Source organism: Larus michahellis, chromosome 11 (genome assembly GCF_964199755.1).
Source record: "Larus michahellis chromosome 11, bLarMic1.1, whole genome shotgun sequence".
Taxonomy (NCBI): Eukaryota; Metazoa; Chordata; class Aves; order Charadriiformes; family Laridae; genus Larus; species Larus michahellis.
In genome coordinates this window covers 19,982,529-20,000,875 of record NC_133906.1, presented here as the reverse complement: position 1 = coordinate 20,000,875, position 18,347 = coordinate 19,982,529, and the positions used below count along the sequence as shown (strand labels likewise).

The 18,347-nt window shown below is 41.9% G+C and overlaps 1 protein-coding gene across 12 annotated transcripts in view; it reads right to left on the bottom strand.

The window, feature by feature from the left end:
• Positions 1–18,347, bottom strand: part of SGCD (sarcoglycan delta) — a 354,229-nt gene that overhangs the window by 323,322 nt on the left and 12,560 nt on the right. For 6 of the 12 annotated variants that reach the window (XM_074604512.1, XM_074604497.1, XM_074604496.1 and 3 more), the window contains exon 2: positions 3,444–3,617. The exons of the other annotated variants lie outside the window; for them this stretch is intronic. The gene's annotated coding sequence lies outside the window, so the exon portion shown is untranslated. The remainder of the gene's footprint in view (positions 1–3,443; positions 3,618–18,347) is intronic. 12 annotated transcript variants of the gene reach the window in all.

The window sequence follows — 18,347 nt, the reverse complement described above, 5'->3', positions numbered from 1 at the left end:
CATATTTACCTAACCCATGAATCAACTATTAACCAAGATACACAAACTATTCAAGTTTTAGTGGTATATATTATTTAATGCAGAGAGATCTCAAAGGACAAAAACCTGCCAAAACATATAGTATTACGGAGAAAGAGAGACCAAAAAATTATATCTACGAGACAAGTCCAGCTCACAACTACAAATTACACTAGCTGTTGACTTTGCAGCCAAAGAACACCTGAGCCATCAGTATTCTTAGTCTTAATCCTCTTAAATTTTTAAAATAATTTAACATTTATGCTGATTTAAATTAACTAAGTCTTTAATTAAGCAGTAATCCCTGACAAATCATCGCTATGTGCAAAGGAATGGCCAGTGTCCCAGACAAGTTGACTCCAGCATTGTTCAGAACCGTGATTTCCCCATCACTTTCTAAGCCTTTACTCAAGCAATAGAACAGCTTCAAGAAGTCCTCACCAGCCATGAAATATTTTGAGGGGGGGCTTTGGGGCAGGGGGAAAAGAGCTATTTGGAGTGAAGTCCCACACATTAGCATGGTGAGGTTCCAGCAAGGCCATCACTCGCAACGTCAAAAGTTCCTTTGATGCGGCAACGTAGGATAAGCAATACGGTACCTGCTCACAAAGCCTCGATGACATAGGACAACCCCAGCTGCATTTAGCTCTTCAGCCCAAACAGGAGTCACAGACAGAGCACCAACATATCCCAACATTATTAAAATGTATTCATGAATACAGAAGCGCTCACATGCTTGCTAGGAAAAGCTGAAAATAACCATTTGAATTGCTGAGCAGCAGTTTCAATTAATAGGTCTATTTTCCCCATCTATGGGCAGAAGATTTGCTTGCTTAACTCCCATTAATGTTAACAGACTTGGACTTACAAATCCCTAACGGAGGTGGAATACTGACGTTCCTCCTGCTGCGCCTTTTGCTGAAGTCAAAGCAGAGCAATTGACTTTATTTTAACCTCTGCCCATTTTGCTCACTCTCAGGAGCTTTAAATGTAAAACTTTAAAAATGATGAGCATTACCTTGAGAAGAAATACATTGTTTTGCTTTTTTTGGTTTTTAATCAACAAGCACAGCCATCCCAATAGACCAATTATACACCAATTCAAATAAGAAAACAAATCTTAATACCAAAGTATACAGATAAGTCAAATACATCTTACAGGTCAAATTTTTGAGATTAAGCATTTCCAGCTTAAATAGAACAAATATTCTGTGCTGGCTCCCTACCACCTCTAATGCAAAAAATTAAGCTGATGCTTCTGAAATGTAGATTCTGCAACAAGAGATACCCCTAAAACCTGGGAGGGTGGGGAACAAAAACAAAAAAACAGATTAAAAATGAAGTACTAAAGAATTCTGGTCCCAGCAAACAACTCGGCGTAGACAACACTCAGGCTGCAGTTTCCACTGTGGTCCAGTTCACTCTGAAGTTCACTATGAGCTGGGTGCCTAATTCTCTAGTACAGACTATAGGCACTAACATACATATGAACAGCAGAGACAAAATCCCAAAAACCAGTTCATCCTCACCAAAAACAGAGTGAGACTGAGGACTCATTTCACTCAAACAAAAAGCAAAGCAGAGTGGACACACAGGATGGACAAAAACTGGTACCAATGTCATCGCATGGGACAAACTTCCCCGAGCATCAAAACAACAGGCTGTGAACTCGGTTACCAGGCAAATTAAGAGTCCAAGATGGATCAGACACGGTGTGCACTGAGATCCAGTCTGAAGTTCATTGGGGCTCTGCCTGCAGCAGACATGGTGCAACGGGTGCGAGAAGCAGCTGCCTTCCCACCAAGATCAGAAGCTACCTGCTGTTCTCTGACAGCTTGTCATAACACTGTCTCAAATATTTAGGACTTCCATTTTCAAAAGTCTTTTCTATGCTAATGACTTCCTACAGATGTTTTGAAATGTTTTAACTGTTCTGGTTTGATTCAGGGAGCCAATGATACTGTGATTTGAAGTGAATGTAGCAAGAGCTGCGGTAGTGAACCCATCCGGGACCTTCCTGGACTTCCACCAGTGATAGGAGATGGAGAAGCAAATTCCCATCCTCCCTGGGAGAGCAGGGTGCGATGAAAGACAGGAACAGTGTACTGATGGGACAGGAGTGCCTGTTTTGGCTGCGAGTACCTACATCTCACAGAAAACAGAATTTCCATTCGGTACGAAACCTTGCCATTTTGAACTGACTTTTCAAACCAAGCAAGAAGAAAAGGTCAACGTTTCTATATACCAGAACTTTTTTAATGTTGATTCAGAAGCGTTGACATCTCCCTAACAATATCAAAACAATCTCAGACATAAATATGGCACCAAATAATAAAAACAAAAAGTCAAAAGGAGGTCAAGCATAAAAGCAACACACAATGTGTAAACATCCCCCCATCAAAACAAGGGCTGGGCATGACACGTGCCCACAAAATGGTTAGCTGCATTTCCATCAGAGGATCCCCCTTGTTTCTTCTCCATTTCCTTCTCACTCTGCTATTTGTCCATGGCTTGGCCTCAGATTTTGTTCATAATGCAGTGCCTGCTCAGCGTTTAAAACCCAACCAGCCTATTACACCTCTAGAATAACGTAAACCTTTTCTTCCTGTTTTGTTATTTCCTTATATAATACATCATTAAAATTAAGTGTTATAAAGTTGTTTGGGATTTTTTTTTAAGCAGAGAAAAGATGATCAGAGAATACTAAACAGCAAGGAAGCCAGCCATCATCCTCCCCCATTCCACATGCATGATCTTCCTTCTAACGTGACTGACATACAACCGTCTAAAAAGCAACACAATTTCTCTCTACAACTAATGCAGCCGGGAAGAAACGAGCAGGCTTTGGGGTTCTGCATCCCTTCACCAGACATTTAAGTTGAATATATTTAGACTCAGTGACTCTTAATAAAGGCCAATTATGATAATCAATTAAAAAAAAAGCAGTGCAAGACTGAATGGAGTGGGATTAGCGTGAATGAAGGGAAGGGAGAATACACATCATTACGACTACGAAAGGCAATGCTGTAACATACAGGCAATGGTTCACGAGCCAGCAGAAGCCACTGAGACCAGTGATACACAGGGAGTTTCTGCCTTTTAGTTAGTACCAATGACAACTTCAGTGTGGTTTGTCAAGGTGACTTGTGGCCCACCAGGTTTGCGAAGTGCAAACAAAGTGAGAAGTTTCTCAAGGGGTCAGAGCCTTTTCTTTAAGATGTGCCCAGTGCAGCTGATGAAGATGCTCAGACGCATTCAAAGCGCAGCAGAAACCAAATGGCCAAACACTGCCAAGTACCACAGAAGACATTTTAGGCTTTCCACATAAAGCAATATTTTTGTTTCCCAAGAAAACCTTCCAGTGGGCCTTATTAAGGACTTGAAATAAAGTAAGGAATTTTTCTCCCTCTGCAAATACAACTCACCTGAATCTGGGGAAGAAACCAATCACAAGCTTGACTGCGTGCGTTTCAGCACAGATGATCTTTCTCACTACATTTACGCTGTTACTTTCTTTACAGGGACATCGCTGCTGCCTGACTTCCTACCTTCTCTCCACACCTCCAGTGGTTAATGAATCATTCGCATGGTGAGATTTTCTGTAAAAGTTAAGTAAGAAATCTTCTGGGTAGAGGAAATAAGTTGTTACAATAACAAGCAATTTACTATCTGAATGCTACGCATACTGTATCACCTTATTTGTATTTCACAGTTAATCTCCCAGCTCACAAAAGTTTTATCGGATTGGAGGCATGTGCTGTATTCCCCTTTATAAAATTTTACAGTCCCTTGCTATTCTCAGGGCTTGTTTTATAGGCACAATTTGCTGCTTTAATCTCACCCAATTGTCATGTTCTAAATCACGGTGTATAAAAATGTCTTAAAAGGAGAGATGCGCTGAAGGGTAGTACTTAATTACACTTACTGCCTGATTTAAATGTTATCTGTGCTTTGCCAAGTGCCAGGCAGAGTAACCAGCAGTGCAAATCTGCATAAACTGATTCAAGTCATTATTGGGCTTTTAATAGCAACCATGTTCTCCTGTGCAGCATTCTGATGAAGGTGTGTTCCTCCTCCTCCTCTCACATTGGCGTGTGAGAAAATTAAGTAAGGAGGTTGGGGAAGCTGGTAATTGGTCACTCTTCCCTAACTTATTTCTTTTGATCTCCCTGAAGAAATCTTTGTCAGGACAATTTCACTGGTCATCTTCTTGAGTCTAATGTGTCCTAAGGAAACTGAAAAGCAGAGTGCAAAAAATCCATTTGTTCGATGGTTTCTTATTCCTTTTGTAGTACTGCCACTCCAGAAGAGCTTCTCTTTACACCCCTCTCCTCCCAAATCCCCAAAATCAAACAAACAAATGAAAAATTAAAAATACTACCAAAATTTCAGGCAATTAATCTCTTGCTTTCTGAATTCCTCCTCTCGCACCCAAGCAAGCACATCGAGGGGCTGATCTGTCTCTGCACTAACTACACAAGACACGCAGCTAAAGCCTTTGGCTCAGGGGAGCAGAAATGCAGCTTGGAGCACAACATATCCACACACTTTCTACTTCATGCTCCAATCCCTGCTCCAACCACATGTGAAAACAGACCATCCCAGGACCACTTTAGCCATTTCCCTCTGAACTTGAGGGAAAGCAACAGAGCAGCCTTCTTTGCTTAGGCTCATCATATTTAATGAGCCAGTGGAGGTAGGATAAGTACTACAACACTCAGTGATTTATCCAGCAGCTTTATTTCTGGTCCATACCACCAGCATAAATTCAATTCACCTTTTTTTGTTGTTGTTGTTCCCTTGGGTGTGCTGTGCTCACGGTTCAGCATTGCCAAAGTCTAGAGGGACTAAAACATACTATTTTGTGCCAAGCACCCAGCAAGTAAATGTGAAAGAATATGACTGAGTCAGTCCCAGATACTCAGCAGCTTTCTATTCACATGAAATTTCTAACTTTTGTGTACAGTTCAAAGAATGTCAGAGCAGTCACAGTTATGCACTACTACTCCTTACCCATTTACCCATGGTTCTGATCATGAGACACTGGCATTGCTGCATCCAAGATAAACGACAACATTGTCCCCTATGGGTATATGAAATATCTACGTGCTCCTGTTACCAGTCACAACTGTGCTTACACTACCCTTATTTCAGCCTTTGAAAATAAGCAACTGTTTTAAGCAGTCTTCTGGCTGAAGCCTGGTGCAGAAGGTGGAATAAAAAGGGAGGGAAGAAATCCAACTCAGAATGATTAGAGACATTGTATCATATGATTTTTAGCATTTTCTAAAGTCTAGTGGTGTGAAATACTAACCACTCCTCAGCTGCACAGAGAGCTGAAGTGATATAATGCCTTGCACGGCAGAAGCTGAGCCCCTCAGAAGGACCTGGCCTGAGGAGAGACAGGTCCAGGAGCAGCTTTTCCAGCTCCAGGCAAGACCCTGGTAGGACGACTGTGCTGTAAGCAGTTCCCCAAGTCCAGCCAGTGGATCCCTGGTGATGTGCCTTCCTTTGGGCAGAACAAGAGGAAAGATATGAGATAGTAAAAAAAGCTACAGTATCAGGAAAGTGCTGCTCTCAAGAACCTCATTCACTCATTTTCTCTTAAAATGAAGAGCAGTATTTTCCAGACCGCTGGTCTCTGAAGCCATGTGAATAAGTTCGCATCTGTCTCAGGGGATCCCATCACACCTCAGCAGTGATTTTAATTAAAATTTTGATGACAAAAGCGCGTAGTCCTCTGCAAGTAATTTAGAGAGTTAAAGATGACGCATAACTCCAAAGTGCCTGAGACCCACTGAGTTATAAAACTATAGGCTTAGAAGTAATGAGTTGCTGGCTTGATTCATGACTATAAAACATTCCCCCACGTAAAGGCTCATTTCTGTGGCCACAGACTAAAATTTCTCTGGAGGCAGATCAACCTTGCCATTCCAGGAGCAGACACCCCTTTAGGGGGAGAAGCACATTAGAGGAATGGTGCGGCAGAATCTTCACTCTTCACAGCGGTCATATCCCCCCTCCTCAGAAGACTGGCTCCTCTGATGGGTCCCGCCACACTCCTCTTTCCAACACACACACCAAGTTTGACAACTCAGGGGCTTCCTCTTATCTCCAATGAATTCAGCTTTTTTCTTTTTCTAAAGTAATAACATTACAGGATTAATTACTTAGCAAGGTCTCTATAAACTCATCTGCCTTTGAAACATCTACAAAAGCACAAGTGAAATTCTAGAGATAAACAAACACAAACTCCCTTTTAATTAAGCACTGTGCCTCTCTGTAGGGGGTGACGGAGTGAGCAGATGCAGGGGGGATTGCCAATTAAGATACAACTTCTTTGATAGGAAGGGTACAGCCATACACAGGAGGAAAAAGGAGAGGAACTTGCCATCCAAGTCATTATTTTAATTGGCTGCTCAGAAAGATTATGCATTCCCCACATCTGATGCTGCCAAAAAAGTATTACTGATCCAAAATACTAAAAAGCCATCAAAACATGTTCTAAGCTGCTTGTGCCATGTTAATACTAATGCTACCTGTGCTCCTCACTCATCCTGTTTGAGAAAGCTGTAACACAGGGAGCTAATTCTCAGGGTTAATTACACAAAGAAACAGCGAACTCTTGGATTTCTTTTACTATTATCGATCATTATTATTCACTGAACACCAGGCATTCTTAGCAAAAAGTTTAAAGGAATGCACAGTATTCCTGGCCTAACTCAGTTTAAAAAAAAAAAAAACAACAACACTGAAAAAAACGCCATGTGCATAGCTAAAGAAACACTGAGAAATCAGGAGAATCAGGATGTACTGATTTGGGAAACCTGAGGATGGACTGGTCATCTTCTGCATAACTTGCACTGATTTGACATCCAAATATTTTCTATGTGTTAACCTTCATTTTCGGTGATCCTAATGGTGATGCTGTCATTCTCTCAGCTTCATTAAAGAGCCACACATTAACTTTCATTTACGTTTTTCTCTGGTTTTAATGGAAATGCAAATCAGTTTTTGCATGGCTGGTTCCATGCCTTTGTATCCTTTGGTGAGGGGGGAAAAAAAAAAAAAGGCAGGAAACTGAGATATTGTTTGTTTGATTTGCAGCCTGCTCGGGAATCTTGATTTTGCCTCCTTATACACTGTGTCTCGACCACAGAGGACGGAGCGCTGTGCAGGGGAGAATTCAGGCAACCCAGAGAAAGAAGCAGCTGCTTTACCTGAGCCTTCTTCCCCCAAGCATGACGGCTCTGTCATCCAGCCCTATCAAAACACAAAAGCAGATTGGGATTTCACTGTCTCCGCTCAAAATAAATGAACGTGACAGAAAAGGAACCCTTGTCTTTGCGAACAGAAGAAGAGCTCAGTTCTTATCGGGAATGGGATAACCAGAAATGTATTCCTGCCTTGGGAAGAGAGCCCGGGCTGCAGAGGTAAGGTGGCACACAGAAGCTACTCTCTTCTGGTTCTCTCCAGCTGGCAGGTTGAAAACAGCATCATTACTAAATCTCACAGTTTTACACAGTAAAAACAATTCTGGCCTTTGTGGCTGGACAAAAAAAAAAAAAGCCTGTAAAGGTGAACCATATAGTCTCAGAGCACTGCAGGCTGTGAACTGCCTTTCTAAAAGATAAACATATGCAATTTGAGAATGGAAAGTGGAAACGTCACCAACTTGCTGGCTGGAAGACACATCGACAGATGTCTTGTTGGGAACCAGCAAAGCTTTCCAGGACCACGGCCCTCCCAATGGCCACGGCCTCCCTTAATCCTCCCATGAACTACATCCCATTACTCACTTTTTAAAGCATGTTGCACTACTGATTACATTCCTTCTCCCCATTTCTAGTCCAAATCAATTTGTAGACAAAGTACATCTTCTGTTCTTGATACAGTACTTTGCTTTAACTTATTTACTTTTTATTCTCATTTGTACTCCCTTCCAGTTTATCTAGTGATCAGGATGCTCTTCAGCCTTCATTTTCCTTTACTCATCTCCCGTAAGAGCTCCTTTCAGGACTTTCATCATGCCACCAATTTTCCTGTAGTCCTGGACCAGTTTAGGTTCATCTTTCTCAAGAAACAGTCACTACAAATACCAGCACTATTCCAGTGGAGACATTACCGGTGATATTTCCACTGTCATCACCCATAAAGCCTCACCTGTTATCTACTTTGACCTTCCACAGCTTCATTTTACACCGCTCACAGACCAGCCGATCCATGTCTCACTCCTCTGTTGCTTTTAACTGCAGAGCTCCCAGCTCAGAGGACAAATCCTTGTGAGTCCTTCGGTGCACGACCTTACATTCTGTCTTGAACTACCAACAAGAGGTCACTTTTTCAAAGCTCAAGCAACTGCATAAACCACTGTCATTACAGATCAAAACAACAACAAAAACCTTAAGAACAAAAGCCCGTATTTCCCATTTTAAAAAAAAGGAAAGAAAGAAACCAACTCCTATCTTTCTCCTTCTCTCCAGGAAGTGCTTCAATGCTATCCACAGAAAATAAGAGGAAATGACCACAATATCCTGGTACCACCCTGGTACCACCCTGGACAAGTGCTCCCATTTTCCCCTTCAAGGGCTGCTCACAACCCCTGACCCCACGGCACTGGGGAGTTCTTTGGGAAGAGCCTCCCCAATGCACCACCAACACTGAACGTCCATCGACCCCCAGCCCCTCTCAAACCACGCCAGCTGTAGTAAGTGCTGACAGTCAGACCCCAGGCTGAAACCTTCCCCCACCCCTCCCACATTTTTTAGCTACAGGACCAGTGCATGGCGCTGGGCCAGTAATTATAAAATACACTAGAGCTGGAACAGCTTCATAATATTACCATACTCAGCTACTAATCACAATCTGAATAAAATGCATGGAGAAGTAAAGGAATTCAAGGTATTTAATTTATGAATGAAAAGTTGAAGAAGAAACCTAATTACAACTAATTAATTCCTGCACATGGTAAGTACATCTCCTACTACAGGGCACCCTCATCTAGCAGAGTTCCAGTGTCTGGAAATCAAAGCCAGATCCATCAAGGCTCAAAATGGAAACAAGATGCAATTTTTCAATACAGAGGAAAGTGCTTCTGTCTTCAATTTCCTTAGGTAGATCCTCCATCACTTATATTCATTACCAATATCCATTATCACTAACTAATGCTGGATAATTTTCAAAAAGAAAAAAATAGAAAAAAAGAGGAAGGAAATGGTGCTTTCAAAGACACAAAAAGCAAGCAGAAAGAAGAGGTGGAGAATCAGTCCAGTCCAGGCAGCTAATTTAAGCACCCAAGTCAGGAACCACAACTCCTCACATACTCACAGGAGAGAATCAGGCTCTAAATTCAGAGCTTTGAATCACCCTGTGGAGGCTCTAGTGACTGTATGTGGCCTTGAGGCTCCCAAATTAGATACCTGAACTTGCACATGACTACAGCTATTGGCCATCTTCTTTTTGGTTAGTACTACAGGGATATGGGCACCTAATACTGCTTTTAATTTTTTTTTTTTTTTTTTGCTTAACAACTGTGCAGTGACATTGATGAGGAATGAAAAAATAATTATAATTTCTCCTTTAAAATTTATAACAGTAGTGACAATAGTCTCAAAAGTTCTCTCCTTTTTGAAGAGATACTGTAACTAAAGCGCAAAATGCTCTGAATATCTACAAGCTTACGGTGAAAATTTACTATCTGCAGCATGCTATATTCATATACTTGATATTTCAGCCTCTAAAATTAACATAGATACAGAAAGATACACATCTTTGCCATAAACATGGACAAAGCAAACTTCATGCCAACAGGTCATGTGCACACAAAACCAGAGAAGTTGTTTCAAAGATATCATTGATGCATATCACATTGATGACTGGGGTTTTTTTCCAGACAGATTTAATAATTCCTTGTTTCTGTCCTTGGCACATTTATCCTATGAAACAATTTTTCTGTTATTGTACAACTTCAAAAGCAAGCAAACGCCAAACTCTCACCTCTCCCCTGCTAGCAAAAACTCTCTTAAACACAGCGGTTCTTGAAAAACAGTATTAAAGTGACTGAACTTGCACATAACTCTCACTGGACTTTATCTGGCACAGTATATTGTCAGAAAGCAGAAAAAGCAGGTTGGTCTCACATTATCTGTAATAAGACAGACAGTCCTTCATTTTAACAAGGTACCACTGCCAATATCAGCCCTGCTGTGTAACACCCGATGCAATGATTTTGTTATTTATACCAGGGAAATGAAATCCAGCGAGATCGGATGTGATCGAAGGTCCCTTCCAGCAGCTGGTACATGGTGCGTGCTCATGCAACGCCCTTGAGAAGCGGCTTACATCCCTCACACCCTGCAGCACGGCAGCTACCAGGGCACAGCTGGGCAGCACAGCCTGGAACAAGCAACCCCACACACCTATTGCAGTGGGAAATCAAGCCATTTCAACGACAGCAATAAAAGGTCCATGATTTCTCCCCATTGAAATGTTTAAACTTTTCCATCTGCCATCACAAGGCTGATGCAGTGAAGCTAGATGGTTTCTTCATACAAAAAGATGCCAATGCTCCTAGGACCTGTCCCTCTTCCAAGTAACTGCAGCAGCAGCAAAGGTTAAGCACCATGAACTGACTGGACAAGCAACACTACAAACCCTAAGTAGGCTCTCTTAATCTCCATTAACAGAGCAACAGGTCAGTTCTCTTTCCTCTTGGCTTCCACACAGCTCTAGACCTCCTCAGAAGCAGGTGAGTTGCCTGCCATTGTTTCTCTGAAACATGTTTCTAACTGACCTCACTCAAGAACCTGCCCCCTTATTTCCATCTGCACACGGTATTTCCACCCCTCGCTGCAAAGGGACAATTAAACTAGTTGTCACCTATATGGGGGATCGTGAAGTATAGCATAAGGACAAGCAATTGGCTCTGGAATTAAATGGAGCAGACATACATTGGCTGGCTGGAGGCATAAAAAGCGCACTGACGATGGCAGGTTCATCCACATCTGGAGCTCCATTGAACTTCTTGTCATCCATGATGGCTACTTATTAACTTTCTTTCCACCTGCCGTGGTCACTGTCACTTAACGGAGAGTTGGCCCTGTTCCACCCCAAAGCAGGACAGCACCTGACAGTCTTTGGGAATTCATTTAAAACAAACCCATGACTCCCTCTAAGGTGCTGAGGAAAAGCTGGAGCGCAAAGATGAGAAAGCTCAAGCAACTTAGAGAGATGGATAGAGGAAAAAGAATTGATCTTTTTTTGCCACCAGATTAAGGCATCTGCAATTGGAAAGATGCTCCATGGAGCAGCCACCCATTTGGAGAAAGCCTATGCTTGACTTTCAGGTGCTGTAAAACACGATGAGCAATGCCACTAGGTTGCTTGAGTTGCACCAACCGTGACCCAGCATATTGAAGAGTGACCAGAGCCATCTCTCATGGCTTTGTGGGGACAGCACAAGGAGAGCAACATAGGCAGTTTGCATTTGGGAACTCTAGTCTTGCCACCAAGAACACTCTCAAAGAACGTGTCAAGTCACTGTCACATTCAGGGCCCCGCCTTGTTGGGACCAAATAACTGGAACAGTGGAAACTATTTCCTTTGGCTGCCACCACCCCAAGGTGGCTCACGACTCAGATCGCAGCTGCTCCATCAAAGGCAAAAGCTGTTTCGCTTCTAACTGCAGGTGTGCAATTGAGGCACAGCAAATCCCAGGTATAAGGGAAGGAAGAACAACAACATTAAGTGGAATTATCATGTAATTTTATGTGGAAGTCATCCACTGACTGGTTGTTTTAATCACAAAACTTTGAAACCATTACATGAGCGTGCTTACTGCCGAAACAGGTAGCCCGGGTCTCATCATTAAGAGGACAGTATGCACTTCTACAACAAATGCCCCTTTTTAATGCAAGGTTACCGTCATGGACCAGAGAGAAAATTCTTGATGAGACAAAATTTGTAGACCATGCTGATTTACACCTGATGGTCCTGTAACCTCTGGACAAGACTTTCCCCACCCTTCCGTGAACAAGATGACAATTTAGCGAGGAAATGCTTTCTGCTGCTAGAGCAGAGAGGTTTGATAGCTCTATTAGCCTTGGCACATAAGGTCACAAGGAACACGCACCCCACCATGACCTGGTGTTTCAGGAGAGACCAACAGCGCAAAAAAAAAGGAAAGATTTGGAAATGTCAGTCGGCCCCTTCCAAGGTAGGTATTTACGAGGACTGTAGTTTTCGTCCGCTGCTTTTCATTACAAGACTTCATATATATATATTTCTGATTCTCCTGCTGAGAACATAGATAAGCTTCTAACATTAAATCTTCCATAAAACAGAGTCACAATACAAAGCCAGTGACAATTGCCGGCATCAGAAGCCTGCAGTACAGGTATTCTGTTAGGGTTTTGTGGAGCAATGAACAAAGATGTAGAGAGTAAAATAAAAGTATCTTCTTTTCCCAACTTGTAAGTTTTATTTCTGGAACCTTTAAAACTTGAAACACACATAAGGTTTTGAGCAACCTGGTCTAGTGGAAGGTGTCCCTGCCCATGGCAGGGGGGCTGGAACTAGATGATCTTTAAGGTCCATCCAACCCACACCATTCTACGATTCTACGATGAAAGTTCCTTTGCTGGGCATGCAGATAGCTCTATGTCTTAATACTTCCATGTACAAGAGTGGCTTAAAACCGTAATACAACATTTGGTTTCAGTCAACGTGAGTTATAGTGTTCAATCTATTCCTCACAATAAATACAGTAAAGCTTATTACCATTGATAAAGTCTCATCTTGTACACCTCAGGGCACCGCTTTGAAAATCTTCATGGTGAAATTTGGCAGCGTCATGCAGTGTAACACAGTAACACCATGGTGACGTATCAGTGATGCAGACACATCATTTTCATAATTTCTCATTTTGACCCCACAACTCTGAACAAAGCTGTAATGCTGCAGTTCAGAGCAGGACAAGAAAACCACAATATCCACAAAATACTATGTAAAACATATCCCACTTCTTTCATTGGCCTTTCACAGTTGAATATTTCATTAAAAAACCAAATGTTCAAAGACACAGACCACAGAGTTTAAATACAATGCAAGAAAAATTGGTATATAATATAAAGAATAAAATCAGTGGGTGCATTATATACCTAGGAAGAGTCCGAGGTTTTGCAGACAGCAGGCAAGCACAACAAACCTGTCTGACTTCCCTGAAGGAGTTAACAAGCACACAGCGAATAAGGTGACATAGCACGCACACAGCTGATGCAGTACCTGTGGCTTCTCCCAAAATCCTTCAAAGAGTCTCCCAGAGTCCTAAAAAGAGCCTTAAAAAAAGGTAGGCTATGGTGGGAAAGAAAGGGCATCTTAAGGATCAACAACTGGCAAAATACCCCAGAGATAAAGGAGAGAATAAAGAATCATTTGTCACAATCATGGGAGGCCGTTAAAGCATCATCTCGGCATCTGTGCTGAGACCTGTACCAGTCCATATTAACGGTCTGAGAAGGGGGGAGGGAAGTAATGAAGTGCCAAACTTCACTGACAAAACAGAATGATTAAGAGTAGGCAAAATTATAACTGACATGAAATCTGCAGAAGAGTCTCAAGACACTGCGATTGGACAGCAAAATGACAGAGTAAATTAAATGTTAATAAATGCAAAACATTGCACTGAAAAAAAGGAATATGACTGTCCACATGGACTGACAGGCTCCGAATTAACTATTCTAATGCAGAAAAAGAGATGCAGTCGTTATAGACAGTTTTCTGGAAACATCAGCTTGCCAAAAAAAAGGCAAACAATTTCAGAACTTTTCAGGAAATATATCCATACTGAAACACAAAATAGCATTATAGAACAAAACAAACTCATGATTTATCTGCAACTTAAAAACACATATATGTATGGTTATCCTATTTTTTAAAAGAAAACGTGATGGATCAGAAAAGCAAAATTATTTCTAAACAGCAAAAAGCCTTGTAAGTTAAGAATGCATCAGAAATAGAAATACATTGCGACTCTATAGCTTGAAGAAGACTCAAACCACCCAGGACTAATAGGTATCACAGACAGGATGCTGGGCTACGTGAACCTTTCATCTGACCACCCAAGTTCCTCTTACTTTCTCATGAGGCAGGGGACACAGTAAGGACAATTTCTACTTTCTTGTGAAACGTTAGTAGGATAAGCCAGAGCATGTTTAGATAAATTGTATTAATTGGTCTGAGATTTCTAAGAGACACTTCTCATTTCTATCTGCCCTGGAAGCAAAGATATTAAATAAGTACTTAATAATTTTGCTCACAAAGTGCCATAAAATTTTACCTTTGGTCTTATTAGAGTAAGAAATGGGAAATATTGTATGAGACTTGAAATCATGGAGTGGATTGGATTCAAGTTGCCTTGTAAGTAAGAAAAAAATACCTCCAGAGTCGACTACGCCATCTCCCATCTCAAAAGGGCAGGTACAAGTTCAGCCCAACACTGTATGTTCTATTTCCATCTGAAAAGCTGCACCTTCTGTTTTTATTTTTTTTTTTTGTCTACAGGCTGCAAGAAAAAGCAAGTTTTGTATATGAAGAGTATACATAAGTAGTACTAAACACAGCACTGAACAGACAGATACCTAAAATATCACATACTATACACAGGTTGGGTTAGAACACCCTGAGTCTATTAGACAATTTATGCTGTTGTAGCCCAAAGCTGCAGGTCCCAAGCTGGATGAAAAGCTTGGGAGGAACCAGGAACAAGCTATGAACTCCTGAGCCTGCACAAAGGGAGACGTTTGGCTCTTCAGAGCACCAAAACTCACAAAGTATAAAACATTATTAGACGTCATCTAACCAGTCCACTCTGAGGAGCAAGATCAGCCCTGAAAGATGGAAGGAGAAGTCATGACAGAGGACCACGCCAGGGTTAAGTCGAAGTCTGTAAGAGAGCATATCACAGGGTGGTGATACACTGAGGAGGGCTCTCAGTCCAGGACAACACCGCAAGGAGACCCCACCTCTGCTAGGACACCCCAGCTGTACAACGCAGACATCTTGCCGCCCTTCCTTCAAGCTCTTAATTGCAGCATTTTTCTATTTTTGACTCAACTATAATATCCTCCGCATCAGTAATAGGAAGATTGTTAAACACGGTACTTAAAATTATTCACCGTTGACTTCACAAAGCTCTTTCAGGAAACACCTCTTAACAGAAAACATCATTACTGTAACACTGAGGAATTAGTGCACAGGTGCTTTTTGTCTAAACCGGTAAATAAAATATCTGCCTTCAAAACTATTTTCAAACTGTGAAATTAAAGCACGTAACGGCACATAACATCAGCCTGCCTAAGGGTCCATGCCATAACTGCCAAAGAGGTACCAGCCTGGGCAGAGGAATTTACAAGAGCCTGTTGCTCAGCAGTCGCAGAGCTCTGCTGCTGAAGTCAGACAGAAAGAAGGGGAACAAAGAACAGGATAAAAGAAGGATATCTAACAGATTTGTTTTTCAGACAATTTAACCAATACATCAAATCTTTTATTCACGCCTTCAAAAATCATCATCTGTTGGTAATTAATTACTGCATGCCTGACTCCGTTCCCAGTATTTTCATTGACACTGGTGACAGCAGGATTGGCCTCTTCCCCATTAGCTAACTCAAATCTATAACGTGCTCTTGAATATCTCATTCAGATGTAATATCTCCTTTTAAGTATCCATTTCTGGCAGAGCATAAAATAATCAACCTATCATCAAAGCACTGCAGCTTCATCATTACCCCCCCACAAAAAAAAAAAAATTAATCACATTTCAGTACATGCAAGGCAAGCCTTTTGTAGCACACACTGTTAAGCAGGAACAGATAAAAGTGGATTTCCCAGTGCCTACACTGAAACAGTAATTCAGCTAATGATTTTCCACAAAATTGCTAGTGCAAGCTCTGTGAACGAAACTGCAGCTACTCAGGACCAACATGTAAGCAGAAAACCGAGCTATACTCTCTGAGGGCTAGGATTCTTCTTTGGCCTTACTGAAACAAAATAAAAAGTAGTCAGGTTAAATAAGGTAAATTCTTGCTCTAAAGTTTAGTTTGGATTCACTTCTTTGAGAAGTCATGTATACTAAAAAGATGAAATTTGAAAGTTGGAATATCTGTAAACTTAATAATCTAAAACTGCTAAAATTCAGGGTTAATGTTTTACCTGAGCGTGACAGTAACAACAGTGAATTTCATCCTCCTTCAGACAGATAGCATAAGGTAGAAAATCCATTTACAACCCATTTATATCCATAAAAAAAGTTGCAAGAGGAGGAAGGCTGCCCATGCTGACACTCAAAAAAAAAGTTTATGCTTTCTGCATAAACAGTTTTGTAATTCAAAGATATGTATATATAAACAGTCAAATACATATACATAAACAGAGAGAATCACAGATTATTTTAACTGATGGAAAGGCTCTCACACCCCACGCCATGGCTATGCACCTCGTACATGTACACGGACAACATTCAGTATAGCTCAGGCTTCACTCCCCAACTCCACTCTTCAGATCTTGCACTTGCAACAGCCTGAAAGACAGAATAAAAGCTAAGGGGATGCTGCAATGCAGTTTTGAAAGACTTCAAAAAGTTACTGGAGTAAGACAAACCGCACAAGATCCCTCCCTAAGAAGTGAGGCTAGCAGCAGCCCAGTAGCTCAAACCAGCTCTCATTTAATTAGCTATTTGCTATGTATAAGAGAGGCTGTGGGAAGTGCCCAGTGCTGCATCCTCATTTGTGATCCACGCAGCAGCGCTTCAGTCCCGAGTGAAACAGAGCTCATTATCCAGCAGAGATGAACTCTCCTCAGCAGACAGGTGTTTCTCCTGCCGTTAATAGCATCAGCTCAATATGATCGCCCCCACCGCCCGCTCCCGGCAGAGCAGAGCCAAGACATGAGGGCGATACTGGCGGTTCGCGTACCCGGAAGGACCTGTCAGAGCCAGGCTGGAAGCAAGGATGGAGATGGGTCTCTAACAGGAATGGAAACGCAGACTCTTCATAACCAGTTTGCAGGGGAGGTAAGAATTTGAAAGCAAACCCAGTGCTGGTTCTGGTTTGAATTTGTTTTCGCAAGCCAACGCAGAAGAGCCTTCCCGGGGATGCTGAGCTTCCTCCCTGGCTCACAGGCACCTCCAGACGATGCTCTTTTTGCTTTAGGAGTAGCACGTTCCACATTTACCAGTTGGGCACATTTCCCTTTCTAAAAGAAGGTTAAGACCCTTATTGTCATCCTCCGCAGACTCTCGGCTCATGCTTTAAAAGAACACTTCCATTTATTTAGAAAGTGCCCAGTGCAGAGTCAGGTCATGCCCTTTGTTCAAGCAGGGGAGGGTGTTTGCAGCCCACTCCACTTAAACTGCCTGGCACTACCAGGGCAAGTTACTTAATCTGGTCTACCTACTAAAAGCCTGAATAAACGGCACCTCAATGATTTAAGTGCTGTAGGAGCGCTAATGCTCCCTGCTCTGAAGAGCACAGCCCTTAAGCAGACCACATCGGATGGTGGCAGACAGGAAACGAGCCCGGTCTCCAAAACACTGCCTTATTCAATCCAATTGCAGGAACTTCCCCATCGTTTCGTGCTTATCATTTTGGCTTTATCTGGCAGCGTTTTAACAGCTGTTTTCTTATCACATTAAACTGACATCTCTGACAAAAAACAAATGTCTAATTCTCCTGGATTTCTGCAGAGTATACTACAGGGGAGCAAATCTCTACTGAACCATACTGTCTATTTGTCTGAGCACAGATTTTACTCTTTAAACCGAATACCTTTCCCACCCTCAAAAAATATCAAATGAAAAAAACATCAGTGACAATCTTTTGCTCAAACTTTCCTCCTCCCCCCTCCCCCCCCCCAAAAAAAAAACTAGCAGGCCAGTCCTCCAGCTAGTGGCACAACTGGCATGGTGCCAGGAAAGTCAATGGAGCTACGCTGATTTAGGACAATTAAAGATCTGGCTTAGAGATGAGTCATGTGGATTACTTACTGCTTGAGTTTCAACTAATTCAAGGGGTTTTGGTTTGGTTTTGTTTATCTATGGATGTGCTGTAAAGCTTCAGTCACTAAAGGCCAACTCCAGCATTTCTTCCTAAATATTCAGGTTTCCTGAATATTTAGGAAGCAGTTAGATCTACAAGATTTTTCAGGTGTGCTGCTTCTCAGATTTGGACACATCTTTTCTAGCTCAGCCACCTACTCTGCCATCTGAAATAGTCCATTAACCTACAGATTGAGGCAGCTGCTTTCAATCAAGAGGTGAAAAATCAGATTAGCTCTGA